This window comes from Rhinatrema bivittatum, chromosome 15 (assembly GCF_901001135.1).
Source record: "Rhinatrema bivittatum chromosome 15, aRhiBiv1.1, whole genome shotgun sequence".
Taxonomy (NCBI): Eukaryota; Metazoa; Chordata; class Amphibia; order Gymnophiona; family Rhinatrematidae; genus Rhinatrema; species Rhinatrema bivittatum.
In genome coordinates, this window is record NC_042629.1 from 10330693 (window position 1) to 10353011 (window position 22319).

The following is a 22319-nucleotide window of genomic DNA, read 5'->3' on the forward strand; positions in this document are numbered from 1 at the left end:
ACATGATGGTCCATCGGGCCAAAACGATGTTGCTGTAGCGGAGAAGATGTGAGGATCTCCGCTTTTCTCTTTCTCCTCATCAAATTAAGAGAAATGAAGATGAAAGATCCTTCCAGACACCAGACTACTCCGGACTAAGCCGGACCAAGCCACACGTCCCTTCGGAGCACACGGCTTAGGCGACGCGCTGCGGGTCGGCCAAAGATATGCGTCGAAACCACGCCCCTTTGACGTCACTCCCCGGCATCGATGGCACTCTGACCTGCAAGATTTTTCAAACAGGGAAATATCACAGCTGGTAAGTCTCTGTGGAGGTCAAGAGCTCTCTCTCTCTCCTTCCCTCGATCCCCAGAGATGCGCCGCAGGTCGGCCAAAGATATGCGTCAAAACCACGCCCCTTTTATGTCACTCCCCGGCATCGATGGCACTCTGACCTGCAAGATTTTTCAAACAGGGAAATATCACAGCTGGTAAGTCTCTGTGGAGGTCAAGAGCCCTCTCTCTCTCCTTCCCTCGATCCCCAGAGATGCGCCACGGGTCGGCCAAAGATATGCGTCAAAACCACACCCCTTTGACATCACTCCCTGGCTTCGATGGCACACTCACCTGCAAGATTTTTCAAACAGGGAAATATCACAGCTGGTAAGTCTCTGTGGAGGTCAAGAGCCCTCTCTCTCTCCTTCCCTCGATCCCCCAATCATGAGATTTTAAAGTGTACACAGAGGAAAGGTAAGAAATGGGCCGATGATTATATTCTGCACTATAATTGCACTATACATGTGAACCAGTGTCATTGCCATGAAGGTCCTATATTTAAATGTAAATGTCATCTGTGTTAGTTATACCTATAGAGTGGAAATATATGTTGCTTAACTTCAAGGCTGATTGCTATTACTAATTTTTGAAGGATTACACAAAGACTAACATGAATGCTAGTTGGTTGAATATTGATCATTCACTAAAATGACTCTTTCTTGTTAATTATTTTAATAGATTACATCCAGCCCATCTGTTTACCCAAAAAATATCAGGAGTTTTTACCAGGAATGAATTGCTGTATCTCTGACTGGGGAGAAACAGAAAATCAAGGTAAGGTGTTCTTCTCTCCTAGAGACACACACTATCCACAGCATGCATAAGATTTAAATCTTGCAGCATTAAAATGGTAGTGGGGTTTTTGTTGAAGATGTCACATGCTGAGAGTGTATCAGCTTCCGAGATTCTGCTGTGGACCCTGAGTGGAAAGGTTTGAGCACCATTAGGTGCATTTGCAGGGCATAAAAGACCGAGGGAGTACTACAAACTCTTATAATCCGGAGTCCGGAGTAGTCTGGCAGCTAGTACCACCGATTTGAATTACCTATTACAATTTTCTACCACCTCCCCTTGTTTCAACAATTATTTAAGCTTCTCATGCTGTCCCTCCCTCCCCCCTCCTGCTAAAACTGTTTCTGTTACACTACTCTGTTAAGATTTTTTCACTCGCAAATCCTGTAACACTTTTTTGCCTTCCCAGATACTCAATCATTCTATGGACCCCGTTTCTAACCAAATCATGGTGTATATACCATTGAATCCTGTAAATAGTTTCTCAGTTATCCAGGTTATCTCCTTACGGTTAGCTATCTTACACTTTGTTCCTGTTCTATGTAATGGCATTGCCAATTAGTTATAAGTTATATGTAAACCGATACGATGTGCAAACGGCTGTAGGTATATAAAATTCTCAAAATAAATAAAATAAATAATATACTCTGGGCTTCATTCGCAAATTAGTGTTGCCACTGGAAAAAACATGGGTGTGCATTCTTCTTAAACAGGATTGCAAAGGTCATGCAGACCAGTTCTGAGGGGCACAGTGGTTTGGCTTCATGTGTCTGAAATTAAGATGTAAATGGCGCTCCAGCTGAATGACCGCATTCAATTCAAATTAATTCATCAGCAGCAGGGTTAAAGGAACAAGTTACTGCACCCTTTCTGTAATAGAAGGGTTCTTTAGGTCTAAGCAATTTGTAAAACTGATGAGGTTGAAGTTATATTTAAGTGGACTTCATTAGCTGCATTGAAAACAGTGTAAGTTAATCTCAGCTTTGAAAGATACTGGTAGCTCTCCGGTTTGCAGAAAGCCTAAGTCGTGTGAGTGGGCGATAGGCTGGAGCTGAATAGCCCACAGCACTGCCTCTCATGGTGCAGAAGAGAGATGGAGGGAGGCTCAGCTGGTCCCATGCAGCTGAGCCAGAGAGCAGAGCTCTCCAGAAAGACAGTTGAATTGTAAGAATAAGCCTGATGTGTGCTGATTATTTCATGCATAGAGATAAAAACAAATCGTTACCAGTTAAACCTCAGCGTAGGATTAATGTGCTGATTACTGAACATAGATCATGAAGGCAGATAAAGACCAAATGACCTATATAGTCTGCCTATCCACATGTACTGCTCAGCTTTATAGTCTCGTCCTCTCGCTTGTCATATGCATTCTTGAAATCTTATACTATCCGAGTCTCTGTCACTTCCACTGGGAGACTGTTCTTGCATCCACCATTCGAAAAGAAAATATTTGCCTCAGTCTACCCCCTTTCACTCTCATTCCAGAGTTTCCTTTCTGTTGAAAGAGACTCCTCTTGTGCATTTATTCCTTGGAAGTACTTAAATGTCATAAAAACAAAAGAGCAATGGGGTATCTGACATTCCCTGTACGTACCTGGATCAGTCCAGACAGTGGGTTATGTCCCCAATCCAGCAGATGGAGTCAGCACAAGCTTTGAGGGGGCGTATCCATATATACTACTACCCCCTCTGCAGGAGTTCAGTATCTTCTGACTCCAGCAGATGCGAGTATGGGAATCAGGCTTCCCCTCCTTTTCCTTTTTCTTCACTTTCTTGTTTGATTATGGCTTGTTGTTGTCTTTTTCTGTGGATCAAGTTTGTATTAAGTTTAAAAAAAAAAAAAAAAAAGTAAGGCAGAGTTCTTTCAACTTCTGGGGAGTGACTTATCTTCCTTGTCTCTTCTCTGCGGCCTTGCTGTTTATTTCTCGTTGCAGCCAGGGGTAAGTTTGTTTTTCCTTTGTAGTTTTTTCCTTCACAGCTCAGTCCCCGGTGCCCGCGAAAGCCGGTGGAGCCGGCCTCTTTGCTCTTTACTCCCTCACCCGCGGCCATTTTACAACTCCTCATGGGCTGCTGAGCCATTTAGGGAAAGATGTCTGGGGCGGGTCGTGTGGCCGGGAAGGCCCCCCCCGCGGCACCCTCCTCTATTTTCGGACAGCGGGCAGTGCGGGCCGACCGGGCCCCCCCGCAGCGGCGCTTTTGTGCGCGTGGCCCCCCCGTGGCTTTTTCTTTTCTTCTACAGCGATCCCGATGCCGCGACCATCCTGCTGTGCGGCCTGCGGAGACCCGGGGTCCCGGATTTCCCGGGAGGGCATCTGTGCATGATGCCTTCCCGGGGGGGAAGGTACCTCACAGTCCCTGACTGATTTCTCTTTTTTGCCCGGGCGGTGCGGGCCGGCCACTCCGCCATTTTTGGCGGGAACGGCGGCCATTTTACATTCTGAGCGCCCTGAGGCGCAGGCCACGAGGGGGAACGGATCCCTGGAGGCCACGAGGGAGAACGGATCCCTGGAGGACTCTACCAGCGGGGGTGTTCCCCCGATTTTGGTGCAGGAACCAAGCACCCAGAGCCAGGGAGCAGGAACCACGCCGCCCCCGAAGCGCATCCGAGCAGGCCGGGGTTCTCTCCGGAGTTTATCCTGCTCATGCATACCGCTTATCTGCAGGGGCTGGAAGCACCTGTGGGACCCCCCCCCCTCCTAAGATCCCTCGGATGTCGCCCTCGACGCCGGCCCCCCCCCCGACCCTCCGGGAGTGGGGGCCTCCCGCCTTCCTACCCAGGTCCGATCCACGCCCGCGGCAGTGGGGGCGGTGCCAGACCCAGCGGGACATGGACTTGACCTCCCGGACGGGGGACAAGGGGACGGCACGCAGGAGGGGGATGATCCGCGTACCCTACGCCTCTTCCAGAGGGAAGAGCTGGACGACCTCATCCCGCAGATCATCCAAGAATTAGATTTGGACCCGCCACCAGACTCGCCTGCCCCAGTAGCTCCCGCTGTCGTCACTTCTTCAAGGAAGGGAGATCCTGTCCTGGCGGCACTCCGGCCGAGGGCTCGGGCTTTTCCCATTCATGACTCGTTTTTACAACTTCTCACCAGGGACACCCCGGAGGCCTCCCTGAAGAGCAGCCGGGCTATGGAAAAGCTGTACCCGCTCCCCTAAGATTTCTGGACCTCATCAAGGTCCCAAAGGTGGACTCCGCAGTGTCGGCGGTCACGAAGAGGATGACTATCCCAGTGACGGGAGGTGCGGCGTTCCGGGACACACAGGATCGTAAGTTGGAAGTTTTCCTTAAGCGGGTTTTCGAGGTCTCACTCCTCACGTCTCAGAACCTGCCGTCCGATGAGGCTGCCCAGGCAGATCGGCTAGAAGCCGCAGTGGCGTATGGGGCGGACGCCTCGTACGACCTTTTTCGGGTCCTCGCAAGATCCATGGTTTCGGTAGTGGCAGCACGACGACTACTGTGGCTACGCAATTGGGCGGCTGATACGTCCTCTAAGTCGAGTCTGGGCTCTCTTCCCTTCAGGGGCAAGTTCCTCTTCGGGGAGGATTTGCACCAGATCATCAAGCCCCTGGGGGAGAACGCTGTTCATCGGCTGCCGGAGGATAGGTTTCGACCAACCAGAGCATTTTCTTCTTCTCGGGCCAGAGCGCAACGGCGCTACAGGGGGTACAGACAGGCGGGCTCCCGGTCATCCGCCCCCAGGTCTCAGCCCTGGTTGCGCTCCTTTCGCGGGCGTCGGCCCGCACGCACTACTCCCGGAACCGGGAACCCTTATACCAAGTCTTCACAATGATGCCAGTCTCGCCCACTCCCCTGTCCCCAGGATTGGGGACCGACTAACGTATTTCTACGCGGAGTGGGCACGGATCACCTCGGACCAGTGGGTCCTGGATACCATAAAACATGGCTACGCATTGGAATTTGTCCGCCCCCCGCAGGGAAGGTTCATCTTTTCCCCTGTGGCTCGGACCTCAAGAGAGGAGCGGTGCAGCTGACTCTGGACAGACTCCGGGAGATAGGCGATATTGCGCCCGTGCCCTTCGGAGAGGTGGGCTCGGGCCACTATTCCATCTATTTCGTCGTACCAAAGAAGGACGGTTCCTTCCGGCCTATCCTAGACCTCAAGGAAGTCAACAAATCCCTTCGAGTCGTTCGGTTCCGCATGGAAACGCTCCGGTCAGTGATGGCGGCGGTGCATCGGGGGGAGTTCCTCTCCTCCCTGGACTTAACGGAGGCCTACCTGCACATTCCCATCCACCCGGACCACCACCGTTTCCTTCGTTTCAAAATTCTGGACCAGCATTTTCAGTTCACGGCTCTCCCGTTCGGATTGGCGACGGCGCCGCGCACCTTCACCAAGATCATGGTAGTCGTGGCGGCAGCTCTCCGGAAGGAGGGCATCCTGGTTCATCCTTATCTGGACGATTGGCTCCTCCGGGCGAAGTCATTCGATCATGGACGCTCAGCGGTGACTCAAGTAGTACAGTTTCTACATTCCCTGGGATGGGTAGTGAACTTCTCCAAGAGCTCCCTCATGCCCTCGCAACACTTGGGGTTTTTTTTTTGGGGGCGACCTTCGACACCCTACTGGGCAAAGTTTTTCTGCGCCAGGACAAAGCTCAATCCTTGCGGGATCACACACGACGGTTCTCTGCGTTACCAGAGCCCACCTCCTGGGACTACCTGCAACTCCTGGGAGTGATGGGGTCCACCATCGACCTTGTACCTTGGGCTTTCACGCACATCAGGACCTTACAGTGGGTGCTCCTCTCCTGTTGGAAACCAGTATCGCAGGACTACCAGATGATTCTCCCGCTCCCGCAGAATGCAAGGGACAGTCTGGGCTGGTGGTTGGATCCGCCGAACCTGGCCCATGCCGTGTCCCTCGATCTGCCAAATTGGGTGGTGGTGACCACCGATGCCAGTCTAGCAGGCTGGGGTGCAGTCTGCAATCGAAGCGCCATGCAGGGGACGTGGTCCACGGTGGAGGCGAAGTGGTCAATCAACCGTCTGGAAACCAGAGCGGTCCGGCTAGCTCTGCGACATTTCCTCCCGCTTCTTCGGAACCGGGAAGTCAGAATCCTATCGGACAAAGCTACCACCGTGGCCTACATCAACCGACAAGGAGGCACGCGCAGCCCGCAGGTCGCGCTCGAGGCGGCGCTGCTGATGCAATGGGCGGAGCGTCATCTCGTCCAGCTAGCGGCCTCGCACATCGCCGGTGTGGACAACGTCCAGGTGGACTTCCTCAGTCGTCAACTGCTGGACCCCGGAGAGTGGTCTCTCTCCGACAAAGCTATGCAACTTCTCGTCCATCGGTGGGGGGCCCCCCACTTGGATCTGATGGCGTCCGCTCTCAACGCCAAGGCTCCACGCTTCTTCAGTCGCCAGAGAGAGCGCGGTGCGGAGGGAGTGGATGCCCTGGTCCTCCCGTGGCCGCCACATCTTCTGCTCTACACTTTTCCACCATGGCCCCTGGTGGGCAGGATGCTCTGCAGAATAGAAAGCCATCAGGGGACCGTGGTTTTCGTCGCCCCAGAATGGCCCAGGCGACCCTGGTTTGCGGACCTGCTACAGCTGGTGATCGACGGGCCAATCAGGCTGGGGCACCCCCCCAGCTCCTACATCAGGGCCCGATATTTTTCGAGCAGGCAGAACTCTTCTGTCTTGCGGCCTGGCTTTTGTGAGGTGCCGCCTCCGGCGTAGGGGCTACCCGGAGGCGGTAGTATCCATGCTATTGCGGGCACGAAAGACATCGACATCGGCGGCCTATGTTCGAGTCTGGAAGGTGTTCGAGCTGTGGTGTACCAGCCAGGCCACGAGACCCGCTAAGGCTTCTGTACCTCAGATCCTTCAGTTTCTACAGGCGGGGGTGGAAAAAGGGCTCGCCTATAATTCACTACGGGTTCAGGTGGCCGCCCTTGGTTCGCTGTTGAGCGATGGGGGCTCTCTTCTACAGTATCCTGACATTGCTCGTTTTCTCAAGGGTGTCAAGCATATGCGTCCTCCGTTACGGGACCCTTGTCCCTCCTGGAGTCTTAACCTTGTGCTTCGCTCCCTGTCGGGACCACCGTTTGAGCCGCTGCGCAGTGCAACGATAAAGGATCTCACTCTCAAGACTGTATTTCTTGTGGCCATCTGTCCGCTCGACGCATCTCGGAGCTGCAGGCTCTGTCGTGTAGAGAGCCCTATCTCCGTTTCTCCGACTCTGGAGTTTCGCTTCGCACTGTTCCCTCCTTCCTTCCGAAGGTGGTTTCTGCATTCCATGTGCACCAGACGGTGGAGTTGCCATCCTTCTCTTCCTCAGAGCCGAAGTCTCTCCGTCTCTTGAATGTCAAGCGCACTCTGCGCCTCTATCTGGAGGCTACAAATGAGTTCCGGACCTCTGACCATCTCTTCGTACTCTGGGCCGGTCCTAAGAAGGGGTCTCAGGCCTCGAAGACGACCATTGCCAGATGGCTGAAGGCCGGCATTGCTGCTTCCTACATTGGGGCGGGTCGGACTCCCCCACCCGGAATCGTAGCGCATTCTACACGTTCTCAGGCGGCTTCCTGGGCGGAGGTTCGCTCGGTATCCTCGCAGGAAATTTGTAGGGCAGCCACCTGGAAATCGTTACACACGTTCTCGAGGCACTATCGTCTGCACCTCGCCTCTTCGGTCTCTGGACACTTTGGCGAGCAGGTTCTCCGAGCAGGCCTCGCAGGACCCCACCCGATTTAGGGAAGCTTGGGTACATCCCACTGTCTGGACTGATCCAGGTACGTACAGGGAAAAGAAAATTATTACTTACCTGCTAATTTTCGTTCCTGTAGTACCATGGATCAGTCCAGACGCCCACCGCGTTTGGGTTCTTGATCCTGCTCAGCTCTGCGCTACTTCTTGCTCGCAGTGTTCTGTGTCTTCACAGTCGTTTCTTTTCGCTGTTATTCACAGCTCCCTACAAGTTGGTAGGATGTTTGCAGTTACTTGTTGCGGTTACAATTGTTTTCATTATCTGTTTCCACAAACTTGATCCTTCGGGCGTTTCTACTCTGGCTTTGATATACTCGATACTGAACTCCTGCAGAGGGGGTAGTAGTATATATGGATACGCCCCCTCAAAGCTTGTGCTGACTCCATCTGCTGGATTGGGGACATAACCCACTGTCTGGACTGATCCATGGTACTACAGGAACGAAAATTAGCAGGTAAGTAATAATTTTCTTGTAGCCAGTCCAGGTCACAAAAACACCTGATAGATCACTGAAAGTACATTTTCCTTGTTGCTCACTTCAGGGATAGTGGCTTCTTTCCCTAGTCTGCCTGGCTAATAAAGTGTTGACCTGGACTTGTCCCAATCCTTTGTAAACCCTGCTGTAGTAGTCACCATTCTACAGCATTAATTAAGCTCTGTAATTTGTTGCCAGAAAATGTTTATTTATTTAAAAAAATGTTTGTATATCACATTCTACAATGGGGTTATAAAATGTAAAAACTCACAAAAAGTAACAATAAGCATAAAACAACTCTTAAATCATAACATGACAAGAAAACAAATAGCTGCAGCGTGCTTTAAATAAAATGCGGAGGAAATCAGACATCGATTGCTTGAAAGCTAGTGCACATACAGGCCAATACAGAACGGTGCACTCGGCCGAGCGCACTGTTACCCCCATCTGGACAGTAAGGGGTCATAGCACGAGGAAAACGCGTGTCCAACCCCCCAAAAACTAATAGCACCCGCAACATGCAAATGCATGTTGATGAGCCTATTAGTTATTCCAGTGCCATACGGAAAGTAAAATGTGCAGCCAAGCCGCACATTTTACTCTCAGAAATTAACACCTGCCCAAAGGCAGGAGTTAATTTTGGCCTACACCAGGAAAGTGTACAGAAAAGCAGAAAAAACTACTTTTCTGTACACCCTCCAACTTAATATCATAGCGATATTAAGTCGGAGGCCCCAAAAATAAAAAAAAATTAAAAATCGTAAAAAAAAAAAAAATCAGCCCGCGGCTCACGGGTTGGAAGATGGGTGCTCAATTTTGCCAGCGTCCGTTTTCCGAACCCGTGACTGTCAGCGGGTTCGACAACCGATGCCAATATATTAAGCGTCGGCTGTCAAACCCGGTGACAGCCGCAGCTTCTGCCAATAAGGAGGCGCTAGGGATGCACTAGTGTCCCTAGCGACTCCTTATGACTGCGGGCCCTCATTTGCATACAGAATCGCGTGCCCAGGAGAATGACCTGGGTGCAATAGGTAGGTCTTCAGTTTTTTCTTGAACTCTTTAGGATTCGCCAGTAGCCTTAGGGAATCTGGTATGGAGTTGCAGAAAGTGAAATGGCACGCTTCCTGGTAAGATCAAGCCTGGCTGGTTTATGATGGAACTTCAAGAAGGCTTTTATTCAGAGACTGAAGGTGACATGTAGGTTGATTAAATGCGTAGACACGAACACAACCAAATTGCCAATTTCTTGTATATGAGGTTATGAATGACCGTCAGGATTTTGAACTCTATGCATGAAAACACAGAGCCAGTGTAAAGAGCAAAGAACAGGCGTTGTGTGGCCATAATATTTTGCATTTACAAGAATGCAGGCAGCATTATTTTGAACTAATTGGAGGGGCCGAATGCCAATGGAGGAAAGACCTAAATATAAAGCATTGCAATAGTCTAAACTTGTGGTGAAAGTGTATCTGAGTTTAAAAGAGGTTTGGATAAATGTCTGCAGCAAAAGGTAGAATTGCAGAAGTCCACTAAAAAGCAGCTATGGTGGTGTCCTTGGTTCTGCTTCCAGGAATCTCCCCCCCAAGATCTGTGCAGCCTCATTTGAGTGGGGTGGGTAGTTATTTATCATCAAACAGGCTCCGGAACCTCCCCTGTTGTTCTGGAAACATTTTAATAACATTTATGTTCCATACACTTCAAGCATATTACATAAGAACATAAGAACATGCCATACTGGGTCAGACCAAGGGTCCATCAAGCCCATCATCCTGTTTCCAACAGTGGCCAATCCAGGCCATAAGAACCTGGCAAGTACCCAAAAACTAAGTCTATTCCATGTAACCATTGCTAATGGCAGTGGCTATTCTCTAAGTGAACTTAATAGCAGGTAATGGACTTCTCCTCCATGAACTTATCCAATCCTTTTTTAAACACCCCTATACTAACTGCACTGACCACATCCTCTGGCAACAAATTCCAGAGTCTAATTGTGCGTTGAGTAAAAAAGAACTTTCTCCGATTAGTTTTAAATGTGCCCCATGCTAACTTCATGGAGTGCCCCCTAGTCTTTCTACTATCCGAAAGAGTAAATAACTGATTCACATCTACCCATTCTAGACCTCTCATGATTTTAAACATCTCTATCATATCCCCCCTCAGTCGTCTCTTCTCCAAGCTGAAAAGTCCTAACCTCTTTAGTCTTTCCTCATAGGGAAGTTGTTCCATTCCCCTTATCATTTTGGTAGCCCTTCTCTGTACCTTCTCCATCGCAATTATATCTTTTTTGAGATGCAGCGACCAGAATTGTACACAGTATTCAAGGTGTGTTCTCACCATGGAGCGATACAGAGGCATTATGGCATTTTCCGTTTTATTCACCATTCCCTTTCCAAGATAAGCTATTATTATTCACCATTCTATTTCCAAGATAAGCTAAAATGCTCTGTAGCACCACACTTAAAACCTGTTATTATCTACCCAGAGTAGAAATGGGAGCCTCTCTCCCAGTTATGACACTGTAAGGCAGGCGCTGTACATGGCCATCTGCCAGGGGGAGTCACACCTCTGCTTTCCAGCCTGCAGTCCAGCGCAGGCCCTGTCTCTTCCAGCATCATGCGGTATCTCTTCAGCCAAGTGCTCACCTCACAGACTTCAGTATCTTCACCGTTGGTCTCTGTGACATAGTGAGGGCAAAGGTGATCGGCGCCATTTTGAATACTGGCATCTGACGGCTGGAGTGCAGGAGGTTGCTCCCGGACCCCCGCTGGACTTTTGGCAAGTCTTGTGGGGGTCAGGAGGCCCCCCCCAAGCTGGCCAAAACTCCCTGGGGGTCCAATGGGGGTCCCGGAGTGATCTTCTGCCCTCGGGCCATCGGCTGCCAGTAATCAAAATGGCGCCGATAGCCTTTGCACATACTATGTCACAGGGGCTACCAGTGCCATTGGTCAGCCCCTGAAACATGGTAGGAGCACAAGATGGTGCCGATGGCCATGTGACAGGGGCTGACCAATGGCACCGGTAGCCCCTGTGACATAGTAGGTCAAAGGCTATCAGCGCCATGATGAAACATGCACCGAGGGTGTGAGAGTGCAGGGGATGGCTCCCGGACCCCCCGCTGGACCACCAGGGAGTTTTGGTAAGTCTTGAGGGGGTCAGGAGGGTGGGGGGTTTGTTTAAATTGATGTATTTAGGCAGCCGAATAATTCGGCGAAGATTCAGGTATTCGTGGGGAATTGCGATACGTTTCGCTTCCCCACGAATACAACAAATATGGCAACATCCATTGCGGATTGCCAATACGTAGGGACCGAATGCACACCCCTACTCAATGCTGCCATAACAAGAGGTGTTGCAGGGCAGGCATGAGGTGCATTAGCACAGCTGTGGGGTGAAAGGTCTTGGTTCACTGTTACCAGGCCTGCTGTAGTTCATCAACTGTAAAGAAGCACAAGTGAGAAACCACCTCGGCTCTAAGCTATGGGCATATCTTGCACATCAATTCATTGGTCTCAAGAAGCCATTCACACTATGCTCTAGCATCTAAAAGCATTCACTTCTCCTAGGAGTACAAAGGAAAAGCCAGAGGGAGTGTGACAGCAGACTCGTTGCTGTGCACCATGATGATGATGATCCTGCTTGTGAGAGCTATGGGTAGCTCTCTATGGGTCACCTCCCTTTTCCTCTTTGTGCTGCTTCTGTGGTTTTAGGCAGAAATGGTCCTGGCTCTCTGGGGGAACTCTGACCACTTCTGAACTTTCACCATTCAAGGTTACAAATGCTGCAAGATCTGCCCCTTGGGTAAGGACACCTCCCATTCTTGGTTCTTCTCCACATATCAAGTAGCCACAATGAACTTTTACCCTGGAATAACTGCATTTCTGCTGCTGGTGCATAGTGCCTTGTACCATGCTCACATCCCAGAGGCTACATATGGTTGTCATATCTCCCTTACATGGCTGAGGAGTAGGGTATTAGTGTCCCAACATAGAGCTGAATCTTAAACTTAATAAAAGGATCATCTCTACCGACTGACTGGTGCTTTTCTTTTAACCAATTTTATGTTTAAGTTAAGATGACTCCGAGACTCTACATGAAGTTAGTAGGTAGTACATTTAAAACAAATTAGAAAAAATTATTTCACTCAACATACAAGCTCTGGAAATCCTTACTGTAGGATGTGGTTAAGGCAGCTAGCATAGCTGAGTTTAAAAATATTTTGGCAAGTTCTTGTAAGTCCATAAACTATTATTAACCAGAAAGACTTGGAAAAAGCCATTGCCTATCCCTGAGCATAAGCAGCATGAGATCTGTCTACTGTTTGGGATCCCACCAGATACTTGTGATCTGGATTGGTCACTGTTGGAAATGGGATACTGGACTTGATAGATCCAGTATGGCATTTCTTATGTTCTGATGAATAACTTGTGATAAATTCATACACAGAAACAAAATCTGGCAGGTAAGGACCCTAAGGCCCATCCAGTGTCTGCCCCATTTGACTTTCCTACTATTCATCATGTCTGAAGAGCTTCTAGACAGACAGCACTGTACAAATCCCCCTCACTGTTTCATGCAGCTGCCTGGTACCCTTTTCTCTCTGTATATCTGTACATCTTTTCAACCCTAGACTGACCTGATAAATGTTTCATTTCTCCTTGTGGAAGGATATGGAACATCATATCGATTGTTCTGTGTTCATTTCATTTCTCTTTGTACTCATAGGGAAGAACAAAGATATGCCATGCCAAAGCATTCAGGATGAGGATTAAGTGTGAGGCTACACTGCCTGCACCAATGCAAGAGATGAACGTGCAAGACATTTGACAGCACTGCTCTTATTTAGTCTGAACAGTGTGATAGCTGGCAAAGGACACAGAACGACTGACACGATGGACCCTAAGTCTCCTTACTCTTCAGGCTTGGAACGACGTAGTGGGTTATAAGCCCTTCCTGCTTTCTTTTTACAGGTGAAAACAAGTATTTCCATGTATATGCAGACTGTGAAAATTGTACTTAACTCTGGCCCTGAAATCGGCCTCTGCAAGAAATGGACAAAGTAAGACTTCTTTTTTTTTTTTTTTTAATAACTTTCTCTTCTTTAATTATTCATCATAAAGATTCTGGCTGCTACATATTAAAAAAGGAAAAAAATAAAAGGAAAAAGTACCAATGCAATGTAAACCATTTCTAACAGACAGAATTCAAGCCCACATCTTGGGGGAATAATAAGTAAATTATTAGTAGTCCTGGAAAGTTGAAAACAAAAACATTTAAATGGCTCCTTCTCTATAATCAAGTGGCATCAGGAGATTGTGCAACTAAAGATTTATCTAACAGAAATATCCACTATTTCCATCTGCTCTTGTAGAATACTAGAAGGTCACTCAGCACAACTCCGTACAATAGAGGAGCTGCTAGGTAAAGACAGAAGGAAATTGTCCCGAGTTCCTTGATTAAGGCTGAAGTCATGTTGCTCACTATTGGACAGAGCTCCTGGGGATAATAAAGCCTACTGATTCTGGTCAGGGTGTAGGAGGAAGAGACTGACCACCCTCCCCCCTCATCTTCATTCACTTGCTCCTCCTGTTGGGCAGAAATTCATGTGATATGCTGATCCAGCGGTCCTACGGTGGGTGTTGAGGCTTGGGGAACAGAAAACTTCACCTTTCTCTTTTTCCCCATTCCAAACTCCAGGGAGAAAAATTGACAGACGGGGTGTGCCCCTTTGGCATGCAGCTTTGGCACACAGGCAGCAGCGCGTTGCTGGCTGGCCAATTAAGACCCAGTGTGCCTCAAGATCCCGGGTAGCTGCCTTCATGCCCGCTGTTCAGGGTGGAAAGTGTATCAGAAGTTCAAGGAAGGCAATCCCCAAGACTGAATTTCTATGGGTGTCAAGTGAGATCAGTACTGTAAAATCAATTAGGATTGTTCTTGTACTGCATGTGTGCATGAGAGTTTGAGTGCTTGTGTTTCTGTGTGGGAGGCACTTACGTAGAGCTGCCTAGGTCGCCCTATTTTCAGGCCGATACAGTACAGTGCTCTCTGGCGGAGCGCACTGTTAACCCACGATTGGACGTGCGTTTTTGACGTGCTAGCTTTACCCCTTATTCAGTAAGGGGTAATAGCGCGTCGAAAACGCACAACCAACCCCCCTCCCCAAACCTAATAGTGCCAGCAACATGCAAATGCAGGTTGATGGCCCTATTAGGTATTCCCGCGAGATTCAGAAAGCAAAATGTGCAGCCAAGCCACACATTTTACTTTCAGAAATTAGTGCCTACCCAAAGGTAGGCACTAATTTCTGCCTGCACCGGGAAAGTGCACAGAAAAGCAGTAAAAACTGCTTTTCTGTGCACCCTCCGACTTAATATCATGGCGATATTAAGTCAGAGGTCCCGAAAGTTAAAAAAAGTTTTAAAAAAAACCATTTGAAATCTGCCCGCGACTCGAAAACCGGAAGCTCAATTTTCCCGGCGTCCGGTTTCCGAACCTGTGGCTGTCAGCGGGTTTGAGAACCGACGCCAGCCAAATTGAGCGTCAGCTGTCAAACCCTCTGACAGCCGCCGCTCCTGTCCAAAAAGAGGCGCTAGGGATGCGCTAGTGTCCCTAGCATCTCTTTTTGCCGCGCGCCGGGAGAGCGGGCATTCGCCCGCTCTCTCGCGACTTTTACTGTATTGGCCCTTTAGTTATGAAATTGTGTTGTGTGTACAATATTTATGAATGTCAGAAGCTGTGTCTCAGTGTGGCTGTGTGTGTGTGTGTGTGTGTGACTGAGTATGTCTGAGCCTGTGAGCACAGTTCCATATATGAGTTGCTGTCTGTAATACAACACTGTAGGTAGGTGGTGGGGTAAATTGGAAAAAGACCACAACATCCTATGTTCTCCCTTTCAGCTGTAAGAATCAAGGACTTGTGATCATCAAATCAGGAAAACAAACCCATAATGTACGATGTGGAGGGTAAGAGGCCTCAAACATGTCAAAGCTGTCAGGTACAACTCCAGTAAGCCTCAGAGCTTGGAAATTGAACATAGGGGTTCCTCTAAGGCAGTGGTTTCCAACCCTATCCTAGGGACCCCCCAGCCAGTTGGGTTTTCAAGATATCCACAATGAATATGCATGAGAGAAAATTTGCATGCACTGCCTCCATAACATGCACATTTTCTCTCATGCATATTCATTGTAGATATCCTGAAAACCCAACTGGCTGGGGGGAGGGGGGTGGGTCCCCAGGACAGGGTTGGGAACCACTGCTCTAAGGCTTGTCAGAGACAGAGAGAAGAGCTTCGCTGTTGAGAGGTAAAGATGCTGTGCCTCTCCTCCCCTTAGAATAAATGTGTGGTCAGTGTCGTTACCAGGGACATGCTGTCAGATTAACCTGTTTTAGCAGATGTGAAGATCAGAAACTTTGATTTAAAAAAAAAAAGAAAAAATCCTGTTTATTGCAATACCTGATACTTATTATCATTCCATTCAGGGCACAATGGGGAGGATCATCTCTTCTGTGCCCATTCCTACAGTTCTATATCTTGCTATAGTCACGCAAGCATTTATTATCATGAAACAAGTTTGTTTCACTGTTTTTTTCTTGAGCTTTCATTCATTCCTACTTGATGTACTAAAGTGTTTTTCTCATTTTGTGTCTGAGAGCTTTTCTCCCATTCTGCATATATGGGAACAAAGTCAAATATACACCAGAAACTGGCAGAGGCGGAAAGGAATGTGGTTTTTTGGGGATTTCTATCAATCGAGGCCAGCGTTGTGATCCCTGCCTAGGGATTCAGAGCATTCATGCACTGGCAGAACGCTATTCCTTATCTCTTCTAAACCAGTAAAAAGCTCTAGCAGGACCAGCCGCCTGGCTTGGCATGCCGGCCTTCAGATGCTGCTGCTGACTGCCAGCACTGAGTCAGCGATGGAACGCAATCACATTTTTTTTCATTTTAGCAAGGAAAGGATTATACAATTCCATGGCTATTGATTGGCTCCTGTATATTTATGGCTGTAGTTTAGTAGAAAATAGTGCGTTAGCCAGTTGATTTTGTGGTGAGAAACACAATAGGACAGAATTTAATGAAAGCCCCACCAGTAGCTAAGTTCTAAATCAGAAAGCAAATTTGAACATTGAATGGAAATTACTGTGGTGCTGACTGATTTGTTCTTGGTTGTAAACCTTCTCTGGATGTAACACAGAGGTTAATATGGGGAAAATGGCTTACTTACCATGTCTGCCGCAAATTAGCAATGATTTAACTTCAGGAACATGCCACAATCAATCAGCCAGCAGAAAAATGAAGTGACTACTTTGGGATTGCACTAATTTGCTGGCTGAAGGTTGATATGCATGGATATTAAACTGTTCCTCAACAATTAAAACAATTTGCTTGCAGAAAATTAGGCTTCACGTGGACTGAATGGATCGTAGAAGGCTTGACTGATACTCTTTCTTCTCTTTGATTGTGACCTTCTCATTCACTATCCTGTTGGTGAATGAATAGTTTCACTTAGGGTATAAGGCGAGTGTGGGCACTGGTGACACTGTTTTAGACACGGCTGATCACAGCTGGTGAGTGGAACCCTAGAGGAGCAACTAAGAATTGCCAAAAAAACTTCAGAGTAACGTGGCTCACACAGGGTGTTGCTACTTGCCAATTGGACTTTTGTGCTATCGGACAGAACACAGTGGGTACCGCTTTCTTTCTAATCATAAAGCTGGTCAAGGGGTATCATTGTAACCCCATACTAAACGCCATAAGTTAGAATTCAACATCAAAGCAAAGACTAAGGAGGGTAAAGCCTATCACATATCTGCAAACTGGTAAATGAGGTTTGTGAAAACAAACATTTCTTAGCCTCAGACAATTATATTATTTACATGGCCCATAAAGGGTCATCATTTGAAGCCAGCATGCTGTGAAACACACTGACTCACTTATGTACAATCAATGACCCTGGAAAAACCTTGTATATTGAAAAGAAAACACAACATCTCAAAAAGCATGTTCATAAAACCATTGGCTGCAGCTATGTGATGGGTTTTACCTTCCTTGGTCTTTGCTTTGATATTGGATTCTAACATGGTGTTTAGCTGTCTTTCTTGGAGAAGTTCAAATAGAAGCTGGCATGGAAAAAAACAAGTGTAGAATTACATTCTTAAGAAGCACTGAATGACAGATATGGATTTTAAATGGGCAGCATTTGTTAACACTAAGGGGCAGATTTTAAAAGGGTTATGTGCGTAACCCCGAAAACCCGCTTCTGCACATGCCGAGCCTATTTTGCATAGGCCCGGCGACGCATGCAAACCCCGGGACGCGTGTAAGTCCCTGGGCTTGAAAAAATGGGCAGGGCGGGGGTGGGGGCTGGGCGTGGGCATGGCCAGAGGCCTCTCCACTGCCGCTGAGCCTGGGGATTGCGCGCCGGCACTGTTGCAAACGTAGTGGTGGACCCTTGGACCAGCCTAACGGAAGGAGATGATGTGAGATGAAGAACACTCCGCTGGAAGACGTAGGCCGGGAGGCGGTGCCAAGCTGAACTTAGAACTGAAGTCTTCACCCTGGAAATCCGAGGACCCCTCGGGAGGAGCCCGTGAGATCCCGGACTGCTGGGACTTAGGAGAACGGAGAGAGGAAGATGAAAGTGACTAACCTTGGTCGAGACAAGTGGCAAGCACGAAGAATCAGAAACAGGCCAACGTCTAGAACCAGGAAAACAAGCAGAAGATCCTGAGCTGGAGCTAAAACTGAAGATCCGAAGCTGGAGCAGAACAAAATCAAGAAAAAAGATCCTAGCTAAGCAGAGTCTAACTGCTGCATCGAGAGCCAAGCAAGAACTTTGTTGCCAAGCAACTAGAATCAGTCAGACGCCGGGTTTAATTATCTACCGGCATCTGACGTCACTCCCAGAGACGGCCCGTAGTCCGGCGGGAAAAGCCGTTTAAACTACCTCTCCCTATGCGCGCGCGCGTCTAGGAGGGGAGGGGCTAAGTTCTGAGGCTCGGCGACGTCTCCCTCGTGGAGACACCGCCGTGAGGCAGGCCAAGTAGGCCCAAGCAGCAGCAGCGCTTGCCGGTGCGCCGGACGAAAGAAAGAGCGTTCAAACCCCAGACCTCGCAGTCGGAGCCTTGGCGTTGCAACCGTACCCCCCCTTTTTCGCCCCCTCTTAGAAGGACCAGGTTTACCGGGGTGACTGAGATGGAATTGCTGAAGGAGAGACTTATCCAAGATATGGCGGGCTGGTTCCCATGTGTTCTCCTCAGGTCCACACCCCTCCCAAGCCAGCAGGTACTCCCATTGCCGTCGGTGAAAACAGACATCAAGGACCTCTTGGACTTGATAGATGGGATCAGCTTGGACAGGCATGTCCGTCAATTCTGGAACCTTGCGATGGTACCTGGAGAGAATAAGCGGTTTGAGCAAAGAGACATGGAACACGTTATGAATATGCATGGAGGATGGAAGATGTAAACGGTATTATCCACCATGACGCCTAGATCTCTTTCCTGGGTGGTAGCTCCTAATATGGAATCTAACATCTTGTAACTACAGCAAGGGTTATTTTTCCCTATATGCATCACCTTGCACTTATCCACATTAAATTTCATCTGCCATTTGGATGCCCAGTTTTCCAGTTTCACAAGGTCCTCCTGCAATTTATCACAATGTATCATCTGCAAATTTGATTACCTCAGTCATCGTATTCCTTTCTAGATCATTTATAAATATACTGAAAAGCACAGTTGCCAGTACAGATCCCTGAGGCACTCCACTGTCCACTCCCTTCCCCTGAGAAAATTGTCCATTTAATCTGTTTCCTGTCTTTTAACCAGTTTGTAATCCATGAAAGGACATCGCCACCTATCCCATGACTTTTTACTTTCCTAGAAACCTCTCATGAGAAACTTTGTCAAATGCCTTCTGAAAATCCAAATACACTACATCTAATGGTTCACCTTTATCTACATGTTTATTAACCCCTTCAAAAAAGTGAAGCAGATTTGTGAGGCAAGACTTGCCTTGGGTAAAGCCATGCCTTTCTATATGTTTTATGATTTTGATCTTTAGAACACTTTCTACTATTTTTCCTGGCACTGAAGTCAGGCTAACTGGTCTGTAGTTTCTTGGATTGCCCCTGGAGCCCTTTTTAAATATTGGGGTTACATTAGCCACCCTCCAGTCATTTTTTAGGTCTTTCAGAACCCTGGGGTGTATACCATCTGGTCTGGACAATTTGCTACTCTTCAGTTTGTCAATCTGGTCTACTAAATCTTCCAGGTTCAATGTGATTTGGTTCATTTCATCTAAATCACCCCTGAAAACTATCTCTGGAATGGGTATCTTCCCAACATCTTCATTTGTAAACACTGAAGCAAAGAATTAAGTTAGTTTTTCTGCAATGGTCTTATCTTCTGTAATATCCCTTTGGCTCCTCTGTCATCTAATGGTCCAAACCAACTGCCTCGCAGGCTTCCTGCTTTGGATATATTTTAAAAAGGTTTTATAAGTTTTTGCCTCTATGGCCAGCTTCTTTTCAAATTCTCTTAGCCTGTCTTATCAATGTTTAAAATTTTACTTGGCAATGCTTATGCTTTTTCCCATTTTTTTTTCAGATAGATCCTTCCTCCAACTTGGAAGGAAGTTCTTTTGGCTTAAATAGCCTCTTTTACCTCACTTTTTAACTGTTAGCAATCATTTGGCCTTCCTTCTACCTTTCTTAGTGCATAGAATACCTCTGGTTGATGCTTCTAAGATGGTATTTTTTTAATGTCCACCCCTGTTGTACTCTTTCAACATTTGAAGCTGCACCATTCAGTTTTTTTCTAACTATTTTCCTCATAATCTCAGTCACCCTACCACTGTTACCTCTCTTACCAAATCCTGCGATCCACTAAGAATTAGATCTAAAATAGCTCCCTCTTTTGTCCGTTCCTGAACAAACTGCTCTCTGAAGCAATCATTTATTGCATCCAGGAACTTTACCTCTCTAGCATGTCCTGATATTAAATTTACCTAGTCAATACTGGGTAACTCAATTCTCCCATTATTAGTGCATTGCCAAATTGCTTAGTTTCCCTTATTTCTTTTAGCGTTTCATCATCTGACATCATTCTGGCCAGGTGAAAGTAGTTTATATCTATTGCTACATTTTGTCTCTTGCAGGATCTTTATCCTGCTGGATTCTATGTCATCCTGAACATAAAGCGCCACCCTGTAGGGAGATATCCCAAGTTTAACCACTGAAAGCACCCCTAATATGAATCATAATAGCCAGAGAGAGATGCAGGCAATTTTCCTGGAGATACCTAGATCATTCTAGACCAGTGGGTTTATACCTCCCTACCAGCAGCTGGAAGCAGAGATGAGCGGCAGAAGGACCCAGGGGTAGACCCAGATGTGGATCTGAAGCCTGGCCCTGATGCCACCAAGCATAATCCAAATTCTGTGGAGGCTTCCGGAGTGGATGATGATGACCCTCGTGTAGTTCACCCTCTCATTTCCCAGGTGTTAGATGAGCTGGGGTCAAGTTGGATCCAGAGGAGTCAGACAGCAAGGGCAACAACCTAGCTCTTAATAGTCTCCGGGGTCTTCCCAGCACTTTTCCCATTTCTAAGAAGATTCAAAAGCTCATTAGCTTCTAGGTACACCTGGCCAGAACCTACAACACTAAACATTTGTATGTATTTTTATGATTTAATGTAACCAAAACTTAATGGCACAGATTAGAATGTACTATAGTACGATTACTCCAAACTTACTTATGTGCCTACATGTAAACCATTGCGATGGTATACAACTTAACGACGGTATAGAAAAGACTTTAAATAAATAAAATAAATAAATTAGCTGGATGTGGGAATCTTCGGAAGTGGGCTTGAAAGTGAGGAGAGCGATGTCCAAGCTATATCCTTTGCTGAACAAGCATTTGGATCATCTGAGAACACCTTGGGTGGATGCGGCAGTCTCTGTGGTGACCAAAAAGACTACCATTCTGGTAGTAGGGTCAGCCGCATTGAAGGATGGCCAGGATCACAAGCTGGAAGGGCATTTGCAGCAGTGCCAACTTGATGCAATGCGCCTGCTTATGCTGGATTCAGAAACCGCAAGAGCTGACATCCTCAGGAGTGCTATCTCGCGATTGGGCAGCGCACCTTGAAGTAGGAGTAGCTTATGTGGCAGATGCATTCTATGACCTCATGCGCACGATGGCCAAGACTATGGTCTCGGTGGTTGCTGCGCAACAACTCCTGTGACTGTGCAACTGGTTGGTGGACATGTCGTCCAAGATTCAGTTATGTAATCTGCCTCTTAAGGGGAAGCTTCTGTTCGGAGAAGATCTGGATCAACTGATGAAGTCCCTTGGTGAAACCAAGGGCCTTAGGTTGCCAAAAGACAAAAAGGGCAGTAAGAAGCCTTATTTGTCTAGTCCATGTTTTCGCAAGTCAAGACATTTTCGGTCAAGCAGAGGGGTCTCCTCTTCAGGTTCCAAGCAGCCATTGGTCACCAGCTGTTATGGCTAGCGTCAGTCTTGAGCAAGCACTCGAGGCTTGGCATACCAAGGCTCTCTAGGTGGAAGAGAAGTGAGGTGTGCCCTTGCAGAGGTGAAGATGGTCCAGGTCCCGGCCACGCCGCCGATCTACACGCCCCGGGAGACCACGCTATTATGGTGGTCTCTGAACAGTCCTCCGACCATTCCCAGCCCTTTCGGACCTGCCACAGGAAGAGGCAGAGGCAGCAGGCCGAACGGAGGTCGGGTTGGCACAGGACTGAAGCGGAGAAAGCATGGCCTTGGAACTTGGAGCAAAGCACAGAGGAGTTCAGGACGAAGACAGGAACAAGAGGGATGAGCATGACCCTCAGGCACCCTACCATTCCATTGCCAACAGGCGGCCCCAATGGACGGTCATGGACCACACTGTCTCCTTCGCGCCCTACACAGCCCAGAGGCTGGTCGTGGACCACGAGAAGAGTGGGAGAAGCTTGGGAAGTCACTCAGCTCAGGGTA

General features: G+C 48.0%; 1 long non-coding RNA gene across 1 annotated transcript in view; it reads left to right on the forward strand.

Moving 5' to 3' along the window:
- LOC115077127 overlaps positions 1–13356 on the forward strand; it is a 177012-nt gene extending 163656 nt beyond the window's left edge. Inside the window, exons 7-8 of the long non-coding RNA XR_003852956.1 lie at positions 994–1089; positions 13042–13356. This is a non-coding gene — a long non-coding RNA (uncharacterized LOC115077127). The remainder of the gene's footprint in view (positions 1–993; positions 1090–13041) is intronic.
- The last annotated feature ends 8963 nt before the right edge of the window (positions 13357–22319 follow it).